The following is a 26,728-nucleotide window of genomic DNA, read 5'->3' on the forward strand; positions in this document are numbered from 1 at the left end:
ATTATATGTAAGTTAATTATGGTTAAATATTTATAAAATAGAAAACAATGAAGAGGGCTGTGTTGTCATAAGGACCCAATCCTGAGTATCATTATGAGATATAAGCTAAGAGAGGTAAACCACAGATTGTAGTCTGAGAGCACTATACCATAATGAGAGAGGAATATAAAAAAATGACTGGTTTATAATTATGTTGTATTTAAATTTTATAGATCATTTTTCATTTCTTTTCCTTCTTCTCCTCCTTTTCCTCCTTCTCCTCCTTTTCCTCCTTCAATTTTACTTATTTTCACACATCAAGATTTCAATGATGTTTGCTTAATTTTTTCTATTGAAGTATAATGTACATAAAACAGTGTGAACAAATATTAAGAGTATGGCTCAATACATTTGCACAAAGGGAACACACATGTGTAACTGAGACACACATTATGAAATGTGATTTACCCAGGAATCAGTACCCAAAAATCTCCTTTATGATCCACTTCTAACTACTAAACCCTCTTCTCCTCCTCCTCCTCCTCCTCCTCCTCCTCCTCCTCCTCCTCCTCTTCCTCCCTCTTCTTCTTCTTCTTTTAGTATTTGTTTATTTTGAGAGAAAGAGAGAGAAACAGAGAGAAAGAGCGAGAGTGCAAGCAGGTGAGGGGCAGAAAGAGAGGAAGAGAATCTCAAGCAAGCTCTGTGCTGACAGCAGGGCTCAGTTTCACAAACCATGAGCTCATGGACTGAGCCAAAATCAAGAGTTGGATGCTTAACTGACTGAGCCACCCAGGGGCCCCTCCCTACCTACTAAACCCTTTTCTGAATTCTAACAATTAATTCATTTTTTCTGTTTTACTTGACAGGATTGAAATAATAAAATATATACCCTTTTGTGTCATATTTTGCTAGGGATATTCATGCATATCTTTTCCTACACTTGCTAATTATTATTTATTGTCATTGCCATACAAATAGCTAGCTACATAACTTAAAGAGACCCTCATTGAAAAATTATTAAGAATTTTAGTTCATGACGGCAGCATATTAAACCAAGTAAGCACAGGGCCCCTTTGACTAAAGGGCTCTGAGTGGCTTCCCACACAGCACTCATGGGACACTGGCCCTCACTGTACATACAGTATTTCACTGTGTGAACATACTACAATTAAAAAAAATCTATTGTTAATAAAAATGTGTGATGTTTTCAGTTTTTTTATACTGTGAATGATGCCGCTATGAATATTTTAATTACTTTCTTTAAGATAAAATTATTTCTATGTACAATTTATATTGGATATATACTTGGAAATGGGATTTTAGATAATGGAGTATGTATGCATCCATATTTAGTACATAATGTCATTTTACCAAAATAGTTGTGCCAGCTTATAGTCTCATTAGTAGTATGTAAGTGTTCCTATTGTCCTTCATCTTTACCAATACTTGGCATTTTCCTTTTTTTCTTTTCCATTTTAGTGGAGAATTTGCTGGATATGTGTGGTATTCCATTATGGTAGTCTGTTTGAAAAAAGGGCTGCAGCAATTTTCCCATCCCTGCACACAGTCTTCCTTATGATGTGACTGAGGAAATAGTATGAAAACTATAATATATTAATATTGCAGTATTTATTATGCCAAACATTCCTATATTCTTATGGATCCTCTAGTTTTGGGGCATGGGTTCTTTCTTTGAATCTTCAGGTTAAAGATCTCTGTACTTCATCTGAAATATTATTTTATTCACTTCAGGTAACACTATTTTCTTCTCATTACTGGCCATTCAACAAAGAAATATCTAAGTGGATTCAGCATTTTCATTCAAACAGTTCTTTTTGACTTTTCATATTCTCCAGTGTTTATTCACATGTCTGTTTTAGATTTTCTTCTCAAATGGTAGCCAGGTTAGAGTTCATGTCACAGACCTTAGGTATCTAGAAGATTTTCATCATCTCCTCAGGATATGTAAGTCTCTCTGATATTTTAAGTATATAGAATATTTACTATTTTTTCTACTCAGTATTTACTGATAAAAGTAGTGTTCCTACATGAAACAATTCAGAAATTTGGACTAAAGTACCTAATTACAGTATGCTGCATTCAGACCCCTGATCCATGAATTTTATTTTAATAATTTCATTTTCTGCCTGGAGGTAGAAAGACATCAACTGACAATCACTGGATAAAGTGGGAAGAGAGGAATCATTATGGCTGGTATTAAAAAGACAAATACCTTCTTGGGGCACCTGGGTGGCCCAGTCAGTTAAGTGTCTGACTTTGGCTCAAGTCATGATCTCACAGTTTGTCGGTTTGAGCCCCACATCAGGCTCTCTGCTGTATCTATCACAGTGCCCTACTTCGGATCTTCTATCTCCCATTCTCTCTGCCCCTCCCCTGCTTGTGATCTCTCTCCCTCTCTCAAAATTAAATAAAACTTTTTAAAAATACTATCTTCTACAAGAAAAGTGGTTGATTATAAGAGATATCATTTACCAATGGCTTATATGTACCAAAAAGAAAAATACATGTATCATAATGATCCCTCTCATTAGCCATGAACAAAAGATGCTGATATTTTCACCTCACAGATGAGGAAATAGAAGTATAAAAAATTTAATATGAACAAACTTCCTCAGTTAACAATTAGCACAGACTGCACCTGGGTGGCTCAGTCAGTTAAGTGTCCAACTCTTGATTTTGGCTCAGGTCATGGTCTCATGGTTCGTGAAATCCAGCCCTGCTGTCAGTATAAACCCTCCTTGGTATTCACTCTCTCCCTCGCTCTCTGCCCCTCCTCCGCTTGCATGCATGCCCTCTCTCTCTCTTTCTCTCTCAAAAAATAAAAAAATAATAATAATAATTAGCAGAGACAGAATGTTTCCCAAATATTTTTCTTTCAAAGTTAAACATTTTAAGGTTTATAATATATAATGAAATAGCATGTGCATCACGGAGCTGGCAAATGAATCCAATATAAAATACCAATATCCTTTAAAAGCATGGTTTGTAACACATGTATATATTTATAATTAAAGGATGACTAGCTTATAAAATAACTGAATGATTATTGAAAGTTCATTAACTTTATATTAAATTTTAATTAAAGTTCATTGAACTTTTTAAAATTCCTGATTTCATAAAGAGAATGCATTTACTTATATATCTGTATCTTAAAAGAAGGCATATTTTAGGAGATGAGGAGGTGATATGAAATTAACTTATGATCCTGTATTTGTTTTCCAGAACTGTACTGAGAGCAATAGTCAGAATGAATGTTATTCCAGAGGTAAGTACAATGACATGTGATCTTATATTATTGAGCACAGTGAACAGTTACAATGACTAATGTTTTTATACAACCACCTGAAAGTACTAAAACATGAATTAAAATGTCTAATGTTTGATTTAATGTCACATTTTAGCACTGAACACATGATTTAATTGGGCTGTGCTTAGTTAAGAAACTACATCACTCAACACAAGCAAAGTTAAAATAACACATCTTTTTATTTCTTAAAATCAGTAGTAGAATGTGAGTGAAAGAATGACAACCCCATATCTTCAAGCCTTTTAGTTCCCACAAAAATGTGTGTATAAAAGCGAATGATTACTTGAAATAGCAGCATGGGAAGTACATTGTAATTGGAATTTCTTTTTCAGTCATAGCCAGGATTTTTTACAGAGATTTAGGGAATATCATAGGAGTGTCAGTAGGTCATCTACTATAACTTTTGACTCATCTAAATCAATCTCAGAATGTAATCCAGATGGCACATTTTTCATCCAGCCTTAAACACTGCTTCTACTACAAAAGTGCTATCTCGAAGAGTTCTAGCTGACCCACAACATTCTTCTCTAGCATTGTCTCCATGGACTATGGCCTTGGCAAAAGGCCATTCACTGGTGGACAAGACTAGACATCAAAAAGTAGATACAGTTGTCAACTGTTGTCAAGTGTTTATGAGATAGAAATCTCAACAGTAGTTATAATAGAATGGTTCTCAACCAGGATAACAACTTCCTACAGAATTATTTTGTAAATCTGTAGAGGACATGTTATTTGTCACAGTGGTTGTGGTGCATTAATGATATTTTGTGATCAGAGGCCAAGGATGTCAGACAGATGCAAAAGACAGAACATTCCTGTAAGTGAAAAATGGGCTCATGTTCCACCAAGTTTTCACTGTGCCACTGAACATTCACTTAGATGAACACAAACCGTAATAGTTATCTGAGCCCTATCCTAACAGATGTAATTACAAACTGTTTTTCCATGGGTCAATATACACTAAATTCAGCATGCAGTACAATAGATTGCTATTTAGTTGTAAAAATAATAAAGAAACTCTATGTGAAAAGGTCTCCAATATTTAATTTTTATGAAAAAAACTATTTATAGAACAGTATAAATACCAGACTCCATTTGTGTTAAATAAAAATGTATTTGTTTATATATACAATATGCACATATGCATATATGTATATAAAGAAATGCTGGAAAGATAAAGAAGAAATTAATAATGGGTTATTTATGGATAGGCATGAGAGGGAACTAGACAAATGGATGACAGCATGGGAGAATAATAAATAAGAAAAAAACAAATAAATGTGTGTATATAGTTTTATGAAAACTTTGCCTGCATTGCCTATTAAAATTAGGTGAAAACAATATACATCACATCTATTTTTTTAAATCTGTTTTATGTTTTCTTGTCTTACTGGATTTTCTAAAAATAGGAACTATCAGGCTTAATTCAGGCTATTTAGTTTTACTGAATCCATAATATCCACTTCTATAGCATTTTGATGAAAAATAATTAATCCAAAACTTCTTCCTGATTCAAATGTTCTCTTACATATGAAGGCAATATAAAGGAAATATTTGTAGATATTCAAGGCTTAAAATTTGATTTCTGAAAAAAGAAAAAAGTTTAACTGTCTCAGCTATCTACAAGATTCAACAAATAATTCAAAAAGAGAGAAGACACGATTTAGATGAAATGATTTTTTTTATTACAACACCAATTTATACCAAGGTAATGCTAAAGAACCCAAAATAAGTGATGGGAAGACAATAAAACTAAAAATCCAAATCATCTGGATTTGATTCTTTGTGTCATGTTTACAGAGGCTGATCTAGTAAGAGATCTTTCCATTTCTTTGTGCCTCAATTAATTTCATTAATGAAAATAGATAATGGCAGATACTTCATAGGTATATTTTTAGAATATAGTAAGATATTTGTGAAAGGATTTGAAAATCGGCTGGATAATCTCTTTATAGCATCTTCATGCTATCCTATGTACTATGTTGTTGGTATTTCTAATTTACTTTCTTTGCCTGATATATAAAGTTTCAATCTCCCTAGTTAGCAATTTCCCCTACTTTGCAAAGTCCATCTCAAATTCTGTCCATGTAACTAATTATCTCTCATGGTATTAGACGTTGATGATTTTTAAAACATTTTTTTAATGTTTATTTATTTCTGAGAGAGAGACAGAGACAGAGACAGAGTATAAGCAGAGGAGGGGCAAAGAGAGGAGACAGAATCTGAAGCAGGTTCCAGGCTCTGAGCTGTCAGCGCAGAACCTGACGTGGGGCTTGAACTCATGGACTGTGAGATCATGACCTGAGCTGAAGTCCGACGCTTAACTGACTGAACCACCCAGGTGGTTTTTTATACATTATCTAAATCATGCCATATTGTTGTACTAGTTTATTATTAGTGTATATATAATCTATTTAATACTTCCCTTTAATTATCTCAGATGAAAAAATAATACCCACAAAAATTGTCATTGATTTGTGGGAAAATGTATGACATAGTATCTTGAGAAAATAGTTTCCCATTGTTTAAAGGGAATACTTTAAATAATGTTAACTATATCTGTGATGGTGTTCTTAATAATTAATAGCCTCAATCTAATTATGACAAAATATCAGATAAAAAACAAATAGAGGGCCATTCATCAAAATATTTGTCAATCATTTTCAAATGTGTCAGGATCATAAAAGACAGAACTGAAGCCTGTTACAAACTGCAGAAGACTAAGGAGAAATAACAACTAAATACAGTGTATCTTATTTTCCCAGAACCAAAATAAGACATTAGTGGGAAAACTGATGACTTCTGAATAGTCTGTAGTTTACTTAATAGCATAATAACAGCATTAATTTCACGGTTTTGATCATTGTATCATACTTATGTAAGATGTCAACATTAAGGGAATCTGAGTGAAATATATACAGAAATTCTCTGTAGTATTTTTGAAACTCTTCTTTATGTGTAAACTTATGTCAAAATAATAAGCCAAATGAATAAATGATAGTTTAGTAAGCTTAAAAACATATAAAGAAGACTCCAGATAAATATGTTTTATGTTAGTTATTATGTAATAGATGTTAGAATTGAAGAAATTTTCTTTACATACTTATACTTTCTATACTTTCAAATATTAATTTGTATCAGTTAAATTATAAAGATATATAAATGGGCAAAAATCAAAATACAAAGTATTATGAGCAAACTAATGCTGCACTCATGACCCTCATGTCCTCATTTCCATTAGAAAACATTGGCTGTAACCAATCTAGTAGTATCTTTATCCTATCTAGCATACATTATATTAGTTGTTATGGTGCTTGATTTGTTTTTTTTGTTTGTTTGTTTTTTTGTTTTTTTTTTTTTTACTCTTGCAATGTCCTTTATATGGACTATTCAATAGTGGACTGTTGAAGAGACCTGGCCAGTTGGCTTGAAAGCCTCTTTTTATTTATGTAGTTATTTGTTTATTTGTTTGTTTATTATTTTTATTTATATTTTATTCTATTTTATTTTATTATTTTATTTTATTTTTAAAGCAGCACACATTAATTTCTCATAATTCTGGAAGCTGGAAAGTCCAAGATCAAGGTACTAGCATTCTGTGTCCAGTAGGATACTCTTCCTGGTTTGCAGACAAGCCACCCTTTTGCTTGCTATATTTTTACATGATTTAGAGTGAGGGCTCTTTGGTCACTTCTTATAAAGGCATTAATCCCATCATAGGGGCACCTCCTTCATGAGCTCATCTAAATCAAATTACTTCCCAAAGGCCCCACTTCTAAATACCATTACATTGAGGATTAGGGCCTCGATATATGAATTGAGGTGGTGGGACACAAACATTCAATCCCTACCAGTCTCTTTTTAAGCACTTAAACCAACACTAATGCCAATGATAACATCTTCTAATTGTAGAGTACTTGCACAGAACCAAGTGCTGGTCTAAGGATGTCGTATATAATATATATACATATATATACATATATATACATATATATATATATATATATATGTATATGTATATATATATATATTAGTTCATCTAATCCTCATAGCAACTCTTTGTAATAGGATACTATTATCATCTCCATTTTACATATGGACAAACTGAGGAAAGTGATATTAAGTAGCTTGTAAAAACTTGTCTTGTAATTGAGAACAGGAGACATACAGAAGGGACTATATCATGTGACATTCTAATTGCATTGTGGTGGATCTATTTATAAATGCTTTTTCATTTGTTTTTTACAAACTTTTGGTGTATTCAAAGTTGTTGTTTCAAAGTTATTATGATTAAATAACGTTACCCTGTTGGGTCTCTCTTAGCTTATTTACCCCTTTTAAGACTTTATCAACAGGGGCACCTGGGTGGCACAGGCTCAGTTGAGTGTCCCACTCTTGATTTTGGCTCAGGTCATGATCCCAGAGTTGTGGAATCAAACTCCATGTCTGAGTGTGCAGCCTGCCTAAGATTCTCTCCCTCTCTCTCTCTGTCTCTCCCTCCCTCTCTTCCTCCCTCTGCCCCTCCCCTGCTGACGCTCACTCCAAAATAAAATTTTAAAAACAGAATTTTCCAATATTCCAAATTCTCTACTGAAATACCATTATCTATGTCTCTCTAATTTATTCTCACCCTGAAATTTTTCATCATTTTCCTTTGTCAGCTTTGTAAATTTTCATACAGATGGATTTTTTCCTGGTTTACCATTGCTATCTTCCATCCTTTCTCCATTTCCTGTGGATAAGACATAGGCCTTACTTACCTTATGTCATATAAGTAAGTTCTCGTGTAGATAAATCAAAGCACACTTGAATTTTTAAAATTAAGCCATCTATTCCTTTCCAGCACCCTCCCCCACCCCAAACCCATAATTTTTACTTAAGAGGAAATAAGAGAAGTAGATATCTGCAATCTTCATAGATTTTACATAAATTTGCCTATTAAAATTATACTGTAACAAATTAACAACCAAATTCAGCAACGGACAGGGACATTAATCTTGGCATACTCAGCCCCACATTTCACTTAAAGGGAAGAGGATATGTTAAAGCAGTTGCAGTGAAGGGAAACTTTGCATGTTCAGGCGTTATGAAAACTGATACTTTGGAAGTTAGAGAGGTTGGTATGGGTGGCAGATGAGGCTGGAGAAATAGACCTGGATGAAATCTTAACTGTTTTTTTTTTTTTTTAATTCTCAAACATGTTAATTCTAGGATCTTACAATTTTAAAAATCATTGAGAATCCCAACAACTTCTGATTATGTGGATTATATCTTTAAGTATTACCATGCTAGAAATAAAAACAAAAGTTACATATAGTAATTAGTTCATTTAAAAATAATAATGTTTATTATTATATTTATTATTATAATATATTTAAATGATATATAATTTAAATATATATTTAAATAATATATAAAATTTGTTTATTATTTTTAAATGGGCTAACTACTATATGTAACTTTTACATAGTAAGTAAAGTTAGTATAAATAATATATATTTATGAAAAAAAATGGCTGTTTCCCAGAGCTATAACTCAATGTAAGGAATGACATTGTTTTACCTTTTAAAAATCTCTTTAAAATTACTGACTTAATAGAAAATAACTACATTAGCTTCTGCATTTTGTTGCAACAATTTTTGGTTGAAGTACTTGAAGAAAATTTGATCTCACACAAATTTGTAGCTGGGAAGGAGAGGAATATTTTAAGAGACATTTCACATAATTGTGGATATTCTTTGATAAGACAACAAAATTTGACAAGTAGTTTTATAAAGTTTAGTTGAAATGTGAAATATAATACGATGTAAATTTTGCAGCTACATTAAAATACATTTATCTGTCTTGCATCTTGAGTGAACCTTTCACCCATGCATGATTTCATAACATTATGTGTTATTTGGAAAATAGTCATTCACTGAGTCATTATGCAGATCTTTCAAATGGTGACACATTTTACTACACAGTATCAAAAATATGATATTAATAGGAATACAATCTCATCAGAAAAGCCTTTATTATTAGGAAAAGTGTGGAGTTTATAGTGGATACAAGTTTTGCAAAATTCTTTTTTTTTTCTTGAAAGCTCAAATTTTATCATTGGAAACATAGATTGTCACTTGTTTTCCTTTCCTTCTTTTTTGAGAATATGTCTGCCATTTTTGAGAATCCTACTCAGGATTGAATAATGATAGTTTTTCTGCTGTTCTTTCATCCAAATAAAATAGTGTTCCATTAAAAAGTCACATAAAAATAGTGTTCCATAAAAGAGCCATTAGCTGACTATATAACCTATACAACTACACAGGTGATTTTCTTTTCTTGAACAACCATCACACTTAACATATGTAGCAGACCTGCTTTATATATACTTCCCATGTCTTCACACAGAAAAATGATACACACTTGAGGGGTGAGATTTAATAAAGTTAATAATTTTTACTACTCCATAAATACATTGTTAAGTGAAATTTGCTTTTTTTTTTTTGGCAAGTTCATGTAGTGAAGAATACAGTGACAACTTACTTCAATCTGTCACAACTGCTGCGACTCATGAGAAGGCAGCAGCAGTTTCTGCATCCATGTTGTTGAACCATCAGTGTAAATATTGGGGTAGTGAAAAAGGCGAATAATATTTTTGCATTATTATGAAAATAGTTTTAATCCCTCAGATCCCTTGAAAGGATCTTTGAGATATCCAAAAGTCTGTGAACCATACTTTGAAAACCAAAGTTGTAAAGGAAATTCAACTTTATCCCATGGCCATTTAAATATCTTAAGCATAGGAATGATGTGGGCATAATTATATTTCAGACACTGGTTTTACATTTTGGGAAAAAAGACTCTTTTCAAATTAAATGCATAAGATTAAAATTGGCACCTGGCCAACATCTCCTAAAACAAATTCAATAATACAAGTACCCATGAAGGTACAGAAAGCTAGGACAATTCATAATACTGAAAACTAAGAAAACAAGACAGCATGTTAGTTTATTGAACAGATGCAACTTTATAAATAGTAAGGGGGAAGTTTATTTCAAGAGTGAACATCACAGATCCATCAGGGTGGATTCAGACACTCATGGTAAGAGAGAAGCTATTACCATTCCAGGAGTGAAGGAACAAAAGAGAAATGGGTTACTGAAGCTAAGTGAGATGGAATTTTGACAGAGAGGCCTCCTGAGGGTCACTGTAGACCTAGCGAGATACAACTAATGTCAGAACAGGGAGAGAGCATGTAAGAAATATCTCAGTGTCTCTCCCCTCCTACCTTCTGATCTTTGCTTGTTGTAATATCCATGGGCTGAACCCAATCTGAAGCTGAGTATAAAGGAAGTCTGAGTGAAATAATATTCCATAGGGCTTAGTCTTCATTTCACATATCAGAGAAGAGAGAGTGAGTAATGTATTCCTGGGAAAGAGGTAAATGAAAATAACCAGCACTTGCCCTCCTCAATTTTTATCCTTTTTTTTCTTCTTCCCCTAAAATCCTGGGTATTCTGCCTTAAACAGGGAAATGGTAAATTTAGAGATGATTGGGATTTGTTTAAGGCATCTCCGTGCAAGTTTTTATAAGAGGAGAGATTTTACATAGATTTGTTGGATTTGGGAAAATATTTAGAGTTTCTCATGTAAATTGGGAACGGAAGTCATACATGATACAGAGTTAGGGAATGTGTAGTCTTCACCTTGCATTTCCTTACTAAGAGAACTGAACTGCTTGGAAAAACCTCTGATTTATCAATGTCCACAGGCCATGTGTTTGACTTATACAATTCCTGTATTTGCTTTCTGAACTAATAATACTGAGCAAAGATAAAGTTTGCAAGGTATAAGATATATAATAACGTTTAGTCATTTAAGGATTTGTAAGTGGGTGTCAAAAGTGATAAAAAAAATGCCTAGAATTTTAAGGAGACTTTCAAGGGATCATTCACAGAACAAAAGGTAGAATTTTAGCAGTTGATTTATTTTTCCTTTGCTGGTAACATTCTCTCCATGTACCCTCATCTTGTTATTCACCTCCCAAGCCTTATAACTTGTATTTGGTCAGGGGAGTATGATAGAGAACTAGAGAAGTGAAGACTGGCCTATAGAATCACTAAGTCAGGAGTGAACTTGAAAAAATTCATAATATCATTGGTTATTAGGAACAAGACAAAGTCAATAAAATCTCTTAAATTCTATAATTTTAGGTCCCTAGGACTCATGCTACATGAGAATGTATTCTTAAACAGAACTCAGGATTTTGACATAGTGAGTTTCAAAAATTCAGAAAAGTTACTTTCAAAGAGAAAGCATTTGCAGTTTAGCTAAACAACAAAACAACCTATTAGCTCCTGCATTGCAAATTTAACTAAGCAGGAGGATTTTCTGACCAGAATATGAAAAAAAATTTTTCATTATTGAAGAACTGTGCTCAGGCATATTGTACTCTAACCCTCAGATTAATCTTGCTGTGAGAATCCTATTGCAAAGGCAATTTTTATATGCTGTTAAATATTTAATAGCTATCTCTAAAAGAATGACTCCATGCAGTATCATGTTCCTTTCAGAACTTAGCTCCAACTGACTTTTGACAAGTAAATGAATGAAACCTATTATAAAAAGAATTCAACACTTCAAAACTCTGAAACATGGAATATTTTTCCTCTGAGGCTGCACCTTCCTTGATGTGTTGTCATTGGGAAAAAAATACATATTTTCTGTGATTATCAACAAGGAATATTGCTTTAAAAATAATTTTTATATTCAAAATGGCACATGAGTATTAATAAAATTTTAAAATGGAACCAAAAGTAGTAAGCAAGAGTGTCACTATCTAAACACATCACTTAATATTTCACTGTGCTACATTTCCAATTTTTTTCTATGCAATTTTTAACTTTTACTTTTCAATTTACTCTTATTTTGTAAATGGTAGCCTTAATGAGGGACGTTTAAATCACATTCCACTACACTTATCTCAGTGTCTCTGAGGCTCACATAACATTTACATTTTGAGAAAAACATCAAACAGAAATGCGAATTGCCTTCTTCCTTTGTCTGGTGTAGGACTCAGTATTATCAGTGATGGTAAAGCACAAGTACATGCTCAGTAAATGTCTCCAAGTCACATAACCAGAATGTAGGGGGTTAGTGGGCTGACAAATACCCTCTTGTTATTCACAAAGCATTCCCAACATATATGCCTCAAGACTTCACCATATAGCTTTTTACATAATGTTAAATGAAGTAGAATTGTTCTATTTTGACCTTCATTTTATTGTGTATGTGCATTTGTTTGTTTGTTTGTTTGTTTGTTTGTTTGTTTGTTTTGAGGTATACATAGCTTTGAGTTGATTTCTTTAAACAAAAAGAAAATATATTTTATAAAAAGTCATATAGTTGGGCTCAGAGACATTTTGTATTGGTGATTTGGGGGAAAAAAAGCAACAATGAGGAGACACATTTTTCAGGTTCTTGATATGTAATGGGCCAATTTGATTAGCGCCTAGAGTATATTACAGAGTTTAACTCATGGAGCTTCCCCTGGTCAATAGAAAAAGGAGAGATAGAAAGTCATTCAGATTTATTCCAAAAGGAATAGAAATGCAGTTAGTGCCTATGGATAGAGAAATCCTGCTTATGTAATTTTTCAGTAGCACCATAATCTCTGCACAAGAATCCAGGGATATTCTTTAAATCCCAATAATTAATACATCTCTATTGTTCAGACAATAGATTTCTCAGGCTTCACCTTTTCAGCGATTATGGACCTATCCTATGAGTTGATATTCTGATAGTCTTAATTCAGGAAAATCACCTTGATGCCTCAGCACTTTTGAGGATTGTTTTCTCCCCTATCGCTGTTGCCCACTGCTTAAAAGCTGTTCATCCACTAGGGGCGCCTGGGTGGCGCAGTCGGTTAAGCGTCCTACTTCAGCCAGGTCACGATCTCGCGGTCTGTGAGTTCGAGCCCCGCGTCAGGCTCTGGGCTGATGGCTCGGAGCCTGGAGCCTGTTTCCGATTCTGTGTCTCCCTCTCTCTCTGCCCCTCCCCCGTTCATGCTCTGTCTCTCTCTGTCCCAAAAATAAATAAAAAACGTTGAAAAAAAAAATTAAAAAAAAAAAAAAAAAAAGCTGTTCATCCACTTGAAGGGTATTTCCCAACATTCTTGCTGCCACAACACACATGAACCACATCCACAATACACCCAACACACTTCCATCCATAAATCACTACAGCAGAGACTTGATCGTTCTATTCTGGAAAGCAGCATATGTTGGGTGGCAGTGAATGATTAGGATACACATGGGGTTAAGTTTTGCCCTTTAAGCACATGGACAGACATGCATTTGCACTCACACATCTGCACATTCACAGGTAGCATTGGCTTTGCTTTCCAAGAACCAGTGAGAAATACTCACTTTTTTGATAGTTCTCTGGAGATACTTGTTAGTTAACTGTTTGTCATTAGCTAACTTTTATCATGATGTTTTTCCTTAGTTTTAGAAACAAAAGTGACAACAGCTAAATGGATAGCAAAATCTTATCTTCCAAAACAAGTGGGAAAACATGCCATTCTTTATTTCTTTTTATAATAACAATAAATATATTATAGTATCTTAAAAACTGGCAGAGTTATTCGTATCTTCCTTAATCCTTTTGACCACCAGCAGTCTAAAAAAGAAAAGTAGAAAATATAATAGGGAAATCTTCTTGGGTATACCATGCTGCTATTGCCCCCGAGACCAGCCATACACTTTAATTAATTTTGAAGTTTTATTCTGAGCTCAGTTCTTGTTTCCCAACAGAAGCTTCCTACAGGAAAGAAATTCCATCAGTCTGATGCACATGGAGAGAGGTTCAAACATAATTCAGAGCTAATTAATCACAAGGGAATAAGTGCTGAAAAAATAATGAAAGGATGAAAAACTCAGGCCCTATTTGCCATCAGAATGAAACAGAAAGAAACCTAATCAATATAAAGAAAAACATGGTGATTTTTAGTGACATATGGGTGGACGGGAAGGAAGTTGTTAGGCTACACGTTTAAAAAATTCAGAACACATTCTCAAATACAAGTTAGGCTTTTCAATTTTTAAAAATCTGTCCTTTCAATGGGAACTTGAAACCAAGAGTTCCAGGAAAATATAGCTTTTCTGATGAGTAACTAATTTTATGCCATAGACGAGAAATTTCAAGATAAAAATTAAAGAAACTTTAGGTGATATTTGATATGTGGAACCTTAGTAAAGCCTGGACCCAAGGGAAAAATAAATTGTTAGAATCCTCCAGGTACAAGTGAAGAATTAGTTGACACCAATTTTGTTTTGAGCAACTTCAAATTTAGCCGGATTAGCAGGTTATTGTCGTGTGTGCTTCCCTTTTCATCAGGATTTTTGCCTTATGAAAATTCTATTGACAGACACTAAAATCAAAAGAGACACATCTAGAAGAGCTTTTCAGTTTTGAATCAGTTTGAGCTGCTGATGAGATGAGATAGAAATAACTGGAATAAATTACCATAAGTGAAGAAAAATATTACATTAGAAGTTTGAAATTACCCAAGAAACTTTAAACTCACTGTTTTAAGATTTTGACATTATACCTTAGGGAGAAGGATGATGTGGTTGCTCTTTATTGACCTTCCTTTTCTAAACTGAGACTTGATTAATCTTCTAATATAAGAAAAATACCTCAGTTTCCTTATCTCTCTAGGATCCTTTGCTCATTTAGTTTGTGAAAGAAACTATACCCTCTTTGTTATAGGACATTTTAGTGGAGGGAGGAAAATAAAATTTGGGACTTTGTAGCCCTAGATTATATTCTTTGGGCAGGTTTCCTAATTATTTAGTAAAATACTAAGTAGGATAATTAGGTTATTCTCTGAGGTTATTCTAAGCATAAAGACATTATTAATCATGGATTCTTACAAGCCTCACCTCAAGAAAATATGCCTGTGTCCAAAGGTGAGGACATTGTGATTTAAGAAAAGAGTTAATTAAATAACTGTATATATCTTTCAAATAATCACAGATTAATATTAACAGTGCATTGCCACATTAAGAGTTGGTATTAACAGGAGATAGCCCCTCACTGAGCTGAAGCATGGGAGAAGGGAACTATTGGTTACCATAAAGTAGTCAAGATAACTAATCCGAATATCCCTCTGGGGATTTCCATAAAATATTTTCAGTAACTGATGGGAATTTCATTTTAATGTATAGGAGAAATATTGCTTGGGGCTTGGTATGACCTGTAAGTCCTAAATTCCATTATTCTACCATCCAAAATTTAAATAATTTTCATTTCTATATTCCTTTTTGAATATGAGACATTGCCATACCCCAAGGAGTGCTACTCCTAAGGAAAAAAATAACAAGTGTGGACTATGTAATTAACAAGGTGGTTAAAGTATACAGTAATGTTGGATTCAACTTAACTTCATTTAGTATGCATATTTAGTGAAATTATCTCAAAATATCATCATTTCATTATTGGAAGCAGGATTTTAAAGGGGCTGAACTTTTCAGAAATAAATACATCACATAGGGAGATCTACCCTAATCTGCATGAAATGCCCAAAAAGTACCATAGCTTCTTAACAGATGTTTTTGGTGTAGCATAACTTATAAGAAGAAATGAGGCCTCTAGTTGAGTATGAAAGGGATTAAAAAAAATAGAACAAAGCCTCCCAAACAAAAACAAGAAATATATATCCCAAATAAGTTTTCATTTCTTCCCAAATATATATACCAAGGTATGATGAGTTTCTAATATGAAGTCTACCATCATTCAGAACAACACCAAGTATAAAAAAGTAGATACTAAAATCTTTCAGGAAAAACTGATGGTCACCTAAAAAGAGAGTACACACATGGCACATAGCTTCTCAAAAGTGATAGTCAGACAAGACTCCCAGCAGTCAACGGCTTCAGTGTTCTGTGGGAAAACTATTTCAGCCCAGAATTCTATGTGAAGGCAACTTTGCAACCAATCATATATGTTTTAGCATAAAAAGGAGACATATTAAAATAGACAGTAACTTAGCAAGTTTACCTATGACATACCCATTCTTTCTTGGAAAGTTACTTGATAAACCACTTAAAAATTAAAAAGAAAAAAAATAGAAACATGGGATGTAGAAACCAATGTAAAGAATTCTGGAAAGCGGAGAATTGAAAGGCTAGTTCAATACTGTTTAGCATATCTGAAGACCAGTAAGTCTAAATTGAAGCTATTCCATGAAGGTCTCTGAAACAAAAACTCTATAGGATATTTGATTAAATGAAGTTGGAAAAAAAATAATAATAAGTTTAATAGTAGCAGAAAAAAATATTGATTTAGAAAAAGTACAAGACGAAAGAGACAAAATGATCATTAGGATTTACAGTAAATAATATTTGGTAGCTCAAAACAATGAAGTACAAATTATGGTTACAGAAGAAAGCATAATTGTCATAAACTTTGATGATATTAAAAATAAAAGTGCAGAAAGCTATAAGAAAAGGGAGAGTGGTGATACCATTTCACAGGTTTGTTTATAATTGTTAAAAGAAGGACATAAAAGCATTGGTGCATTATTTAAAAGTTACAAAGATAACCGAGAGAAAAAATTATTTTAAAAAGTGATAGGGGTTGGAGATGCCTGGGTGGCTCAGCCAGTTAAACTCCCGACTCTTGGTTTTGGCTCAGGTCATGATCTCATGGTCCGTGGGTTCGAGACTGCTTGGGATTCTCTCTCTCTCTCACTCTTTCTGCCCCTCCCGGCTCAAACACACACTCTCTCTTTCAAAATAAATAAATAAACTTAATTTTTTTAAAGTGTTAGTAGTTGAATGGATGGATATATATGAGCTAAACCATAATATATCAATAAAAATCATATCTAAAATTGATGAACCAGGAAAATAATTGGTGCAGATTAAATGCAGCTGTGCCGTCTAATAGACTAGCCATTAGTTTATGTGGCAATTCAAACTTAATTTTTAAAAACTACATTTAAATTTCAAGTCCTAAGTCACACTAGCCATATTTCAGGTGTTCAATAGTCACATGTGACCAATGACTATTATATTAGTGCAAATATAGAATATATCTATAATCAGAATCACACGTGCTATAACATGGATGAACCTTAAGGACATTATGCTAAGTGAAAGGAGCCAGTCACAAAGAACAAAGAGTATATGATCCCACTTACATGAGGCAGCAAGAATAGTCAAATTTATAGAGGCCGAAAACAGAATGGTGATTACCAGGGGCTGGAGGGAGGAATGAATGGCAATTATTGCTTACTGATCGTAGGGCTTCACTTCTGCAAGATGAAAAGAGTTCTGGAGATGGATGATGGTGATGGTTTTTCAACAATGTTGAATTTAACATCCCTAAATCTTGCACTTAGAAATGGTTGCAATGGTACATTTTATGTAGTATTTTAATGTAACTAAAAAATTAAATACAATTTAGAAACACATAAGAAAAGCTAACAATGTGTATCTTTCCATTGTGGATCTTAATCAGTCACATTACAAGAAAGAATATTACTCCTGGGGGGGTACTTTTCAGAAAATTCTTCACTTACTAAAAATTCCAATACTGAGTTCTCCATACAGCTTAGGGTAAAATCAAGCTCAGAAGTTATATCCAATGATTCGCCTTGAATCTGGAAGAACAAGCTCAACCAAATCAATATATGTCTTTAAGACAATTAGGATCTTTGGGGTTTTTGCAATCCATCTTTGTACAAAGGTATTGTGAAACCAGTGTGAAGACTCTCATGACCCACAGGTGGAAGAATAGATTTAGTAGTAGAAGATGAGTGAAGATGACCTGAAAAATCCTGGCCTCAGTATGAGGGACATGAAGAATTATAATTTCATGGGCTTATATGAGATACAATTAACTACATTGAGCAATGAGAGAGCAAAGCAAAAAATATGTTTTAGAGGAGATCTTTGAAAATAGAATGAATATTTGTCTCTCCAGATTATTCAAATTTTGACCAAACTCATCAGTTAAGTGATTTGTTTTCAAGAATCTTATTCAGGATGAAAAGGAATTTATCTGTATATTGGCTCTGAAAATGTACAGTAGGCATATAATTAGCAATTTAATAGAAATGTGTGCTTTACAACCAAAAATTGTTCAGGAACATCAGTTGGTTTTCTAAGGATCACCATAGTACTAAATCCCCAGCCTGAAAACAAATTGCATTTTAAGCTATTCAAATTATATGTATGACAGAACATTTATAATCTCTCCAAAGAGAGACAATCATCCTAATTGTCCTAAATGGAATATAATGTGTCTTTTCCTTTCAGAGAAACATACAATGAACAATAGCTTGAATTGCTACTGCAGTGATATTCAGTCAAATTAGTTCCTCATCTACCATTAAATATCATAGATACTGTGAAATGAAGCTTGAAATGTAGGGTCAGAGACCATTCTCTCCTGTCTCTGCATCTCATTAATTCCAGTATGGCTTCAAGATAAATACTAGATACTGGACAGAGAATATTGAATGCATTAGAGAAAATAGTTTTGATTTGCAAAAAGAAGTAATGAAACCAGCCATTTTTCATCTTAATACAGCATGCTATTTCTTTGAGAAAAATAGATGAACAATGCATAACCCTTTCCTTCAGTGAGATAATATTCTAGTGAGGGATATCAACAGTAGACAACATTTAAAGTACCTTATATTAGTGGTCAAACACTTTCCATTAAAAATAAAGTCAGTATTTTAGAAACAACTCAGATATCAGGGTTTTAGTCAAGGAAAGTTAAAGATTAGATGACACTAGATATGAGTTATAGCAATGAAAGAGGTAACTGCTAGGTAGAAAAAAAATAGGAGACATTCCAAAAAGAAAAAAGAAAAGAAAAGAAAAAGCTATGGAAACTGTCAGAAACCAAAATGAGCACCATGTGCTCATAAAATTGAAAGTAGATTTGTATCGCTGAAAGACATGATAAAACAATGATAATGATAATAGTATTAATTCATACAAAAATCTTTCTAGAATGTCTTTAATATGTAATACCCTTGATGTAGAAGCTAGATATAATTTATTGCATCTTTTCTAGGTATCTGATACCATTTAAAGCAGTGTGTGTGCTTATGTTTGTATGTGACTTTAAGTAGTATATATACTATATGTATATATTACATCATACTAAAGAACATACTATATATATGTTATACATACTATGTATATATATATATATCATGCTATTTAATTAATGTAACAAATGCTTAAGATTTATATATATTTTATATGTGAAACATATATCATATCATTTAATTCATGTAAAAAATAGTAATATAGAATTTATTCCCATTTTAAACATGAGAAAATTGATTTTCCAAGAAGTTAACTAATAGCCTAAAGATGTCCCACTCAGTAAGTTGTTGAGCCAGGATTCAAATCAGACTCATAAAATGAGGTCAGAAATAAGGTTGGAGAAGTAGATAACTATTAGGTTAAGGCTTCTAGTCTCCCATAGCCCAAAGCAAGTGAATACACAAGATTTTTAGATCTGTAATTTTCTTTCATTCTTTGAAAAATATCATCAATTTTTATAAAGGCACATTAATATGCCATAGTTTCACTCTAAATAAAATGATGGATGATTTGTATCATAAATCAAGTAACGATTTATGATCACGTTCTCAAGTAACAAATCACCATTATCAGTGCCATGTATGAATCCCATGAACTTCCTTTAAATGAAATCAAAGGGACTGTGCCTTGCTATGAAGACTATGAATATCTTTATTTACCTTTACAACAGGCCTAACTTTAGTGGAAAGCATCTAAGAAAATCTATGAACACTGTAATTTACAAAACTTTGGTTTTATTTTTATTACCAATGTTATTATGTCACAGAACTCACAGTTTTGAGTTTGTGAGCTCAGATCTCTTGCTAATGAAAGCAAGAAGCTAACAAGACTATAGAACTACCTTAAGTGTGTCCATCTTTATCCTTTTCTTCCCCTGCTGAGTGTTTTGGCATGAAGAATACTGAAATGTAAAAGGCTGGAATCATATGAAACTGATCAAGCAAAAACATAAATCTAAAAGCATTGCCTCCATAGCTGCTTGAAAGTTTAGAATTGTATTGCCAAGCCAAAGAAATCAGACACATTTGGTGCCATATTTATGAGACAAGTTTTCTGGGAATGACGGAGCTGTTTTATGACTTGAAGCAGTGGAAGAATGTTGAAACAGATTCTTTTAACAATGATTCTATCAACCCTATACCAAATCTGCTTTATATTCCGTAATTGGAAGCATCCTATGGGAAAAGAGAAAAAAAAAGTGTACGACTGTCCTTTACTTTTACCATGCAATTGAATAATTTACTGTTAGTTTTCAGTTCAGACAGCAGCTGATTTTCAACTGCTGTATACTCTTGCTGATACCAGCAAAGTAGATTTCCTAACTGTTGAACCACTTGTGAAATGTTAATGGGCGGTGCCTCTTTAAAGAGGTAAATATATCCTTTCCTAGAAAAACAGCCTGGAATGAAAATCTTGGTTCTCTGACCACAGATGTAGCCCCAGGGATGCCTTTCAATACATGTGATTTTGCTGTTTTTATACAGAAATAAGCACAGATGTCTCTGTAAATTTTATGCTTTGATATTGGCAAGTGTTGGCTTAGAGATCCTCAAACCATCTTATTTATTGAAATGAAAATCATTACCATCAGAGTCTAGGCATTTTAAAGAAGTTTTTTAAAGAAATGAAAAGAGAATATGCACTTGTCCTCTACCAAACAAATTCTTTCTTTCTTTCCACAATCTAGATCTTTAAATACTTGATTGGATTTAGAATGGGTGTTCTGTTTTCTTTTGTTTGAGAGAAAATGAAAACTCACTTTCAGAAAAAGATTAGTTTTTGCATGGCTTGGCCTACTTTATTCAAGGGAATAAAATTATGCCTTAACATCAGTCTTTTTGGGGCACCTGGGTGGCTCAGTAGATTGGGTGGCCGACTTCGGCTCAGGTCATGATCTAGTGGTCCAGGGCTTCAAGCCCCGCCTCGGGCTCTGTGCTGACAGCTCGGAGCCTGAAGCCTGCTTCGAATTCTGTGTCTCCCTCTCTTTCTGCCCCTCCCCTGCTCACACTCTGTCTCTCTCAAAAATAAATAAACGTTAAAAAAAAAAATCAGGGGTGCCAGGGTGGTTCAGTCGGTTAAGCATCTGACTTTGGCTTAGGTCATGATCTCCCAGTCTGTGAGTTCGAGCCCTGCGTCAGGCTCTGTGCTGACAGCTCAGAGCCTGGAGACTGTTTTGGATTCTGTGTCTCCCTCTCTCTGCCCCTCCCCTGCTCATGCTCTCTCTCTGTCTCTGTCAAAAATAAATAAACATTAAAAATTTAAAAAAAAATCAATGTCTTTTTGTTACCATTATGGCTACTTTTGATTTTTTTTTTGGTTAGATTGTCCCTCAACAAGAAGGAAGTGAAGCAGACAATTAGACAAACTTCCCAGTACTGGGCAAAGCATTTCTATAGGCTATCTTTAGTTAAAAGCCTTGTAAATGCATCTATAGGCTGAATTCTTCAAACACTTAGATACACTACTTAAATCTTTTGACATATCTTATGTCATTTAAGTATGCAGGTATCATGTATGCCAGATTCATACTAGTACCTATTATTGTCCTCAGTCCCTCACCTCTTCCCATACCTGTGCCAATTGTCATGCAACTTTGCAATGCCCTCCCATTGGGCTTTGTCATGACTTGCTTTGGCCAATGGGGTCCTGTTAGATGTAATACAATATAGGTTTGAAGATCACTAGGCTATTTTTATATGCCTTTTTACACCTTTGCAATCTCTTTAATAAGAAAATACCTAGAGAGGTGCCTGGGTGGCTCACTAGATTAAGCCTTCGATTTGGTTCAGGTCATAACCTCCTGGTTCCTGAGTTTGAGCCCCATGTTGGGCTCTGTCCTGATAGCTCAGAGCCTGGAGACTGTTTCGGATTCTGTGTCTCCCTCTCTCTGCCCCTCCCCTCCTTACACTTTGACACTCTCCCTCCCTCTCTCTCTCTCTCTCTCTCAAAAATAAAAAAATAAACATTAAAAAAAATTAAAAAGAAAACACCTAGATTTTTACTAGCCCCAGAGGAAGGAGGAGAGACACATGTTGCAGGGCCAGTTTGAACTAGCCCAGTCTAGGTCTCCACATACATGAGGAGTGTATATATACAAATTGTGTACCACAGAAGTTTCATGGTTTTTTTTATTAAGTATTATTGTGTCAAAATATAAGTGATAAGTTTTCATAATTCTTTCTTTGCTGATAAAGGTAGAATTAAATGTTCCATATCAAATATACTCCAATTATTTGATGACAAAGGAAATTTTGCAACACAAATTCAACAATATTGCATTTTAGGTAATTCTGCTCTCCTGTGACACAGGTTTATCCTTTTATGGTAAAGCACATTGTGAGTGCTTTTCGTAAAATTACCCCTTCCTGAGAACTCGAGTTTACCAGGAAAATACTATCTTTCAATCATGAAAAAGGTATTCTCTTCATAGATATAGGCTGGTGCCAGGGTGCTCAAGTAAGGTAGGGGAGTAGAGGCTGAATTTGAACCTTGTTTTACATCTTCAGCTCAGTACTGCAAAACAGTTATAACATTGTGAGTCAAGAGAAAAAGTTAAATTAAAAGTTAAATGTAATGAACGGAATGATTAGAACATAGAAATTTGGGGCAGTGAAATTACTTTGTATGATACTATAATGGGGGATACATGTCATTATATATCTGCCAAACCCATAAAATATAAACACCATGTACATACCCTAATGTAAACTCTGGGCTAGGATTTCCAGTACTGTGTTGAATAAAAGTGGTAAGAGTGGACCTCCTTGTCTTGTTCCTGATCTAAGGGAAAAAACTCTTATATTTTCACCAATGAGTATAACGATACCTGTGGGTTTTTCATATATGGCTTTTATTACTTTCAGGTATGTTCCCTCTAAACCTACTTTGTTGAGGATTTTTATCATGAATGGGTGTTGTACTTTGTCAAATGCTTTTTCTGCTTCTATTGAAATAATCATAAGGTTTTTATTTTTTCTCTTGTTAATGTGATGTATTACATTGATTTGTGAATACTGAGCCACACTTGCATCTCAGGAATAAGTTACAGTTGAAAATGGTGAATGATTTTTTTTAATGTATTGTTGGATTTGATTTGCTAATATTTGGTTGAGGATTTTTGCATCTGTGTTCATCAGAGATATTGGCCTATAGTCCTCTTTTTTTGTGGTGTCCTTATCTGGTTTTTGCATTGGGGTAATTCTGGCCTCATAGAATGAATTTGGAAGTTTTTCTTCCTCTTTTATTTTTTGGATAGTTTGAGAAGTACAGGTGTTAAGTCTTCTTTAAATGTTTGATAGAATACTCCTATGAAGCCATCTGATCCAGGACTTTTGTTTGTTGGGAGTTTTTAAATTAATGCTTTCATTTCCGTGCTCGTAATCAGTCTACTTAAATTTTCTATTTTTTCCTGATTCAGTTTTGGGAGGTTATATGTTTCTAGGAATTTGTCTATTTCTTCTAGTTTCTCGGTATATAATTTCTTAGTATTCTCTTTATACTCCCTTGTATATCTCTAGTGTCAGTTGTCATTTCTCCTCTTTCATTTTTGATTTTATTTATTAACAAATGTTTAGAAACACTGAGTCCTTGGGGCGCCTGGGTGGCTCAGTCGGTTGGGCGGCCGACTTCGGCTCAGGTCATGATCTCGCGGTCCGTGGGTTCAAGCCCCCCGTCGGGCTCTGTGCTGACAGCTCAGAGCCTGGAGCCTGTTTCAGATTCTGTGTCTCCCTCTCTCTCAGACCCTCTCCCGTTCATGCTCTGTCTCTCCCTGTCTCAAAAATAAATAAACGTTAAAGAAAAAATAAAAATAAAAAAAAAAACAAAAATAAACACTGAGTCCTTTCTATCTCTCTGTTTATTTATTGATTGATGAGCCTGGCTAAAGGCTTATCAATTTTGTTGATCTTTTCAAAGAACCAGTTCCTGGGGCACCTGAGTGTCTCAATCACTTAAGCATCTGACTTCGGCTCAGGTCATGTTCTCATGGTTTGTGGGTTTGAGCCCCGTATCAGGCTCTGTGCTGACAGCTCAGAGCCTGGAGCCTGTTTCGGATACTGTGTCTCCTTCTCTTTCTGGTCCTCCCCAACTCACACTCTGTAAATAAAACATTAAAAAAAGTAACAAAGAATGAAACAAAAACAACAACAAAAAAACCCCAAAGAACCAATTCCTATTTTCATTGATCTATTCTATTGTTTTTTTTTCTTTTTTTTAGTTTGTATTTCATTAATAACTGCTCTAATCTTTAGTATTTTCTTCCTTCTACTGGTTTTTAGTTTTGTTTGTTCTTTTTCTAGCTCCTTTAGGTGTAAGGTTTGGTTGTTTATATGAGATTTTTCTTGCTTCTTGATATTGGCCTGTTTTGCTATAAACTTCCCCCTTAGAACAGCTCTTGCTGCATTTCAAAGATTTGGGACCATTGCATTTTCATTTTTGTTTGTCTCCATGTACTTTGTGATTTCTCCTGATTTCCTTGTAGAAACTGTGTCCTTATAGATTTTCTATTTGGGTAAGTTTTCCTTTGATGTAAGTGGGGTGTTAAAGTCCCCTGCCATTATTATACTACTATTGATTACTTCCTATATGTTTGCTAACAGCTGCTTTATGTATTTGAGTGTTCTGATATTGGGTGCATAAATATTTATAATTGTTATATCTTCTTGCTGGATTGTTCCCTTTATGATTATATAGTGTCCTTATTTATCTCATTACAGTCTTTGTTTTAAAGTGTATTTTGTCTGATATAAGTATTGCTACCCTGATTTTCTTTTCACTTCCATTTGCATGATAAATAGTTCTCCATTCCTTCACTTTCTTTTTTTTTTTTTTAATTTTAATGTTTATGTATTTTTGAGAGAGAGAGCACAAACAAGGGAGGGGCAGAGAGAGGCGGGGAGACACAGAATCTGAAGGAGGAGGCTCCAGGCTCCGAGCTGTCAGCTCAGAGCCTGATGTGGGGCTCGAACCCATGAACTGTGAGATCGTGATCTGAGCTGAAGTCAGATGCTTAACCAACTGAGCCACCCAGGTGCCCCTCCATTCCTTCACTTTCAATTTGCATGTGTCTTTTGGTCTGAAATGAATCTCTTGTAGGCAGCATATAGGTAGGTCTTGCTTTTTTATCTACTCTGTCACCCTGTGTCTTTTGATTCAAGTATTTAGTCCATTTACATTCAAGTAATTATTAATAGGTATGTACTTATTGCTATCCTGTTACTTGTTTTATGGTTGTTTTTATAGGTCTTTTCTGTTCCTTGCTTCTCTCACTCTCTTCTCTCATGGCTTTCTTTTGAGATATGTTTGGATTCCTTGTTCTTTAGTTTTTGCTTATCTGTTACTGGTTTTTGATTTGTGGTTACCATTAAGTTTATATTACATCTTATGCATATAGCAGTCTATATTACGTTGATGGTTGCTTAAATTTGAATCCATTATTTTTCTCCCCTCCACATTTTAGGTATATGGTGTCATACTTTACATCCTTTTATTTTGTAAATCCCTTCACTGATTTTTATAGATATACTTCATTTTACCATTTTTGTGCTTCCTACTTTTCTTATTCCTGCTTATGGTCTTTTCTTTCCACCCAAAAAGTCCTCTTTAACATCTCTTGTAGAGCTGGTTTAGTGGTCATGAATTCCTTTAACTTTTGTTTGTCTGAGAAACTCTTTATCACTTCTTTTATTCTCATTGATAGCCTTGCTGGATAGAGTATTCTTGAGTGCAGGGTTTTTTTGTTTGTTTGTTTGTTTGTTTGTTTTTTGTTTTGGTTTTTGGTTTTTGGTTTTTTTTGGTAAAGATGCAGTTTAAAAAAGTATAGTTATTGAGAAGTAAGTTAACATTGGAATAAAGGCCAGAAAAGATGATAGAGGAGAAGGCCATTTTAATATGTGAAGAAAAATTAGAAGGTAAAGAAATCAGCAACTGCAAAAATCCCTGAGTACAAGTTTGCCTAGCATGTTCAAGGAACAGCAGCGTGGCCAAAGTAGCTGGTATAGAGTGAGGAAATCAATGGATGACGTCAGAGAGATTAAGGGAACGGGGGCAGGGATTTGTGGTACTTTTTAAGAATGTCAGGGGTGCCTGGGTGGCTCAGTCGGTTAAGTGGCTGACTTCGGCTCAGGTCATGATCTCGCGGTCCGTGAGTTCGAGCCCTGCGTCAGGCTCTGTGCTGACGGCTCAGAGCCTGGAGCCTGTTTCGGATTCTGTGTCTCCCTCTCTCTGACCCTCCCCCATTCATGCTCTGTCTCTCTCTGTCTCAAAAATAAATAAATGTAAAAAAAAAAATTTATAAAAAAAAGAATGT

Source organism: Panthera tigris, chromosome D4, assembly GCF_018350195.1.
Source record: "Panthera tigris isolate Pti1 chromosome D4, P.tigris_Pti1_mat1.1, whole genome shotgun sequence".
Lineage (NCBI taxonomy): Eukaryota > Metazoa > Chordata > Mammalia > Carnivora > Felidae > Panthera > Panthera tigris.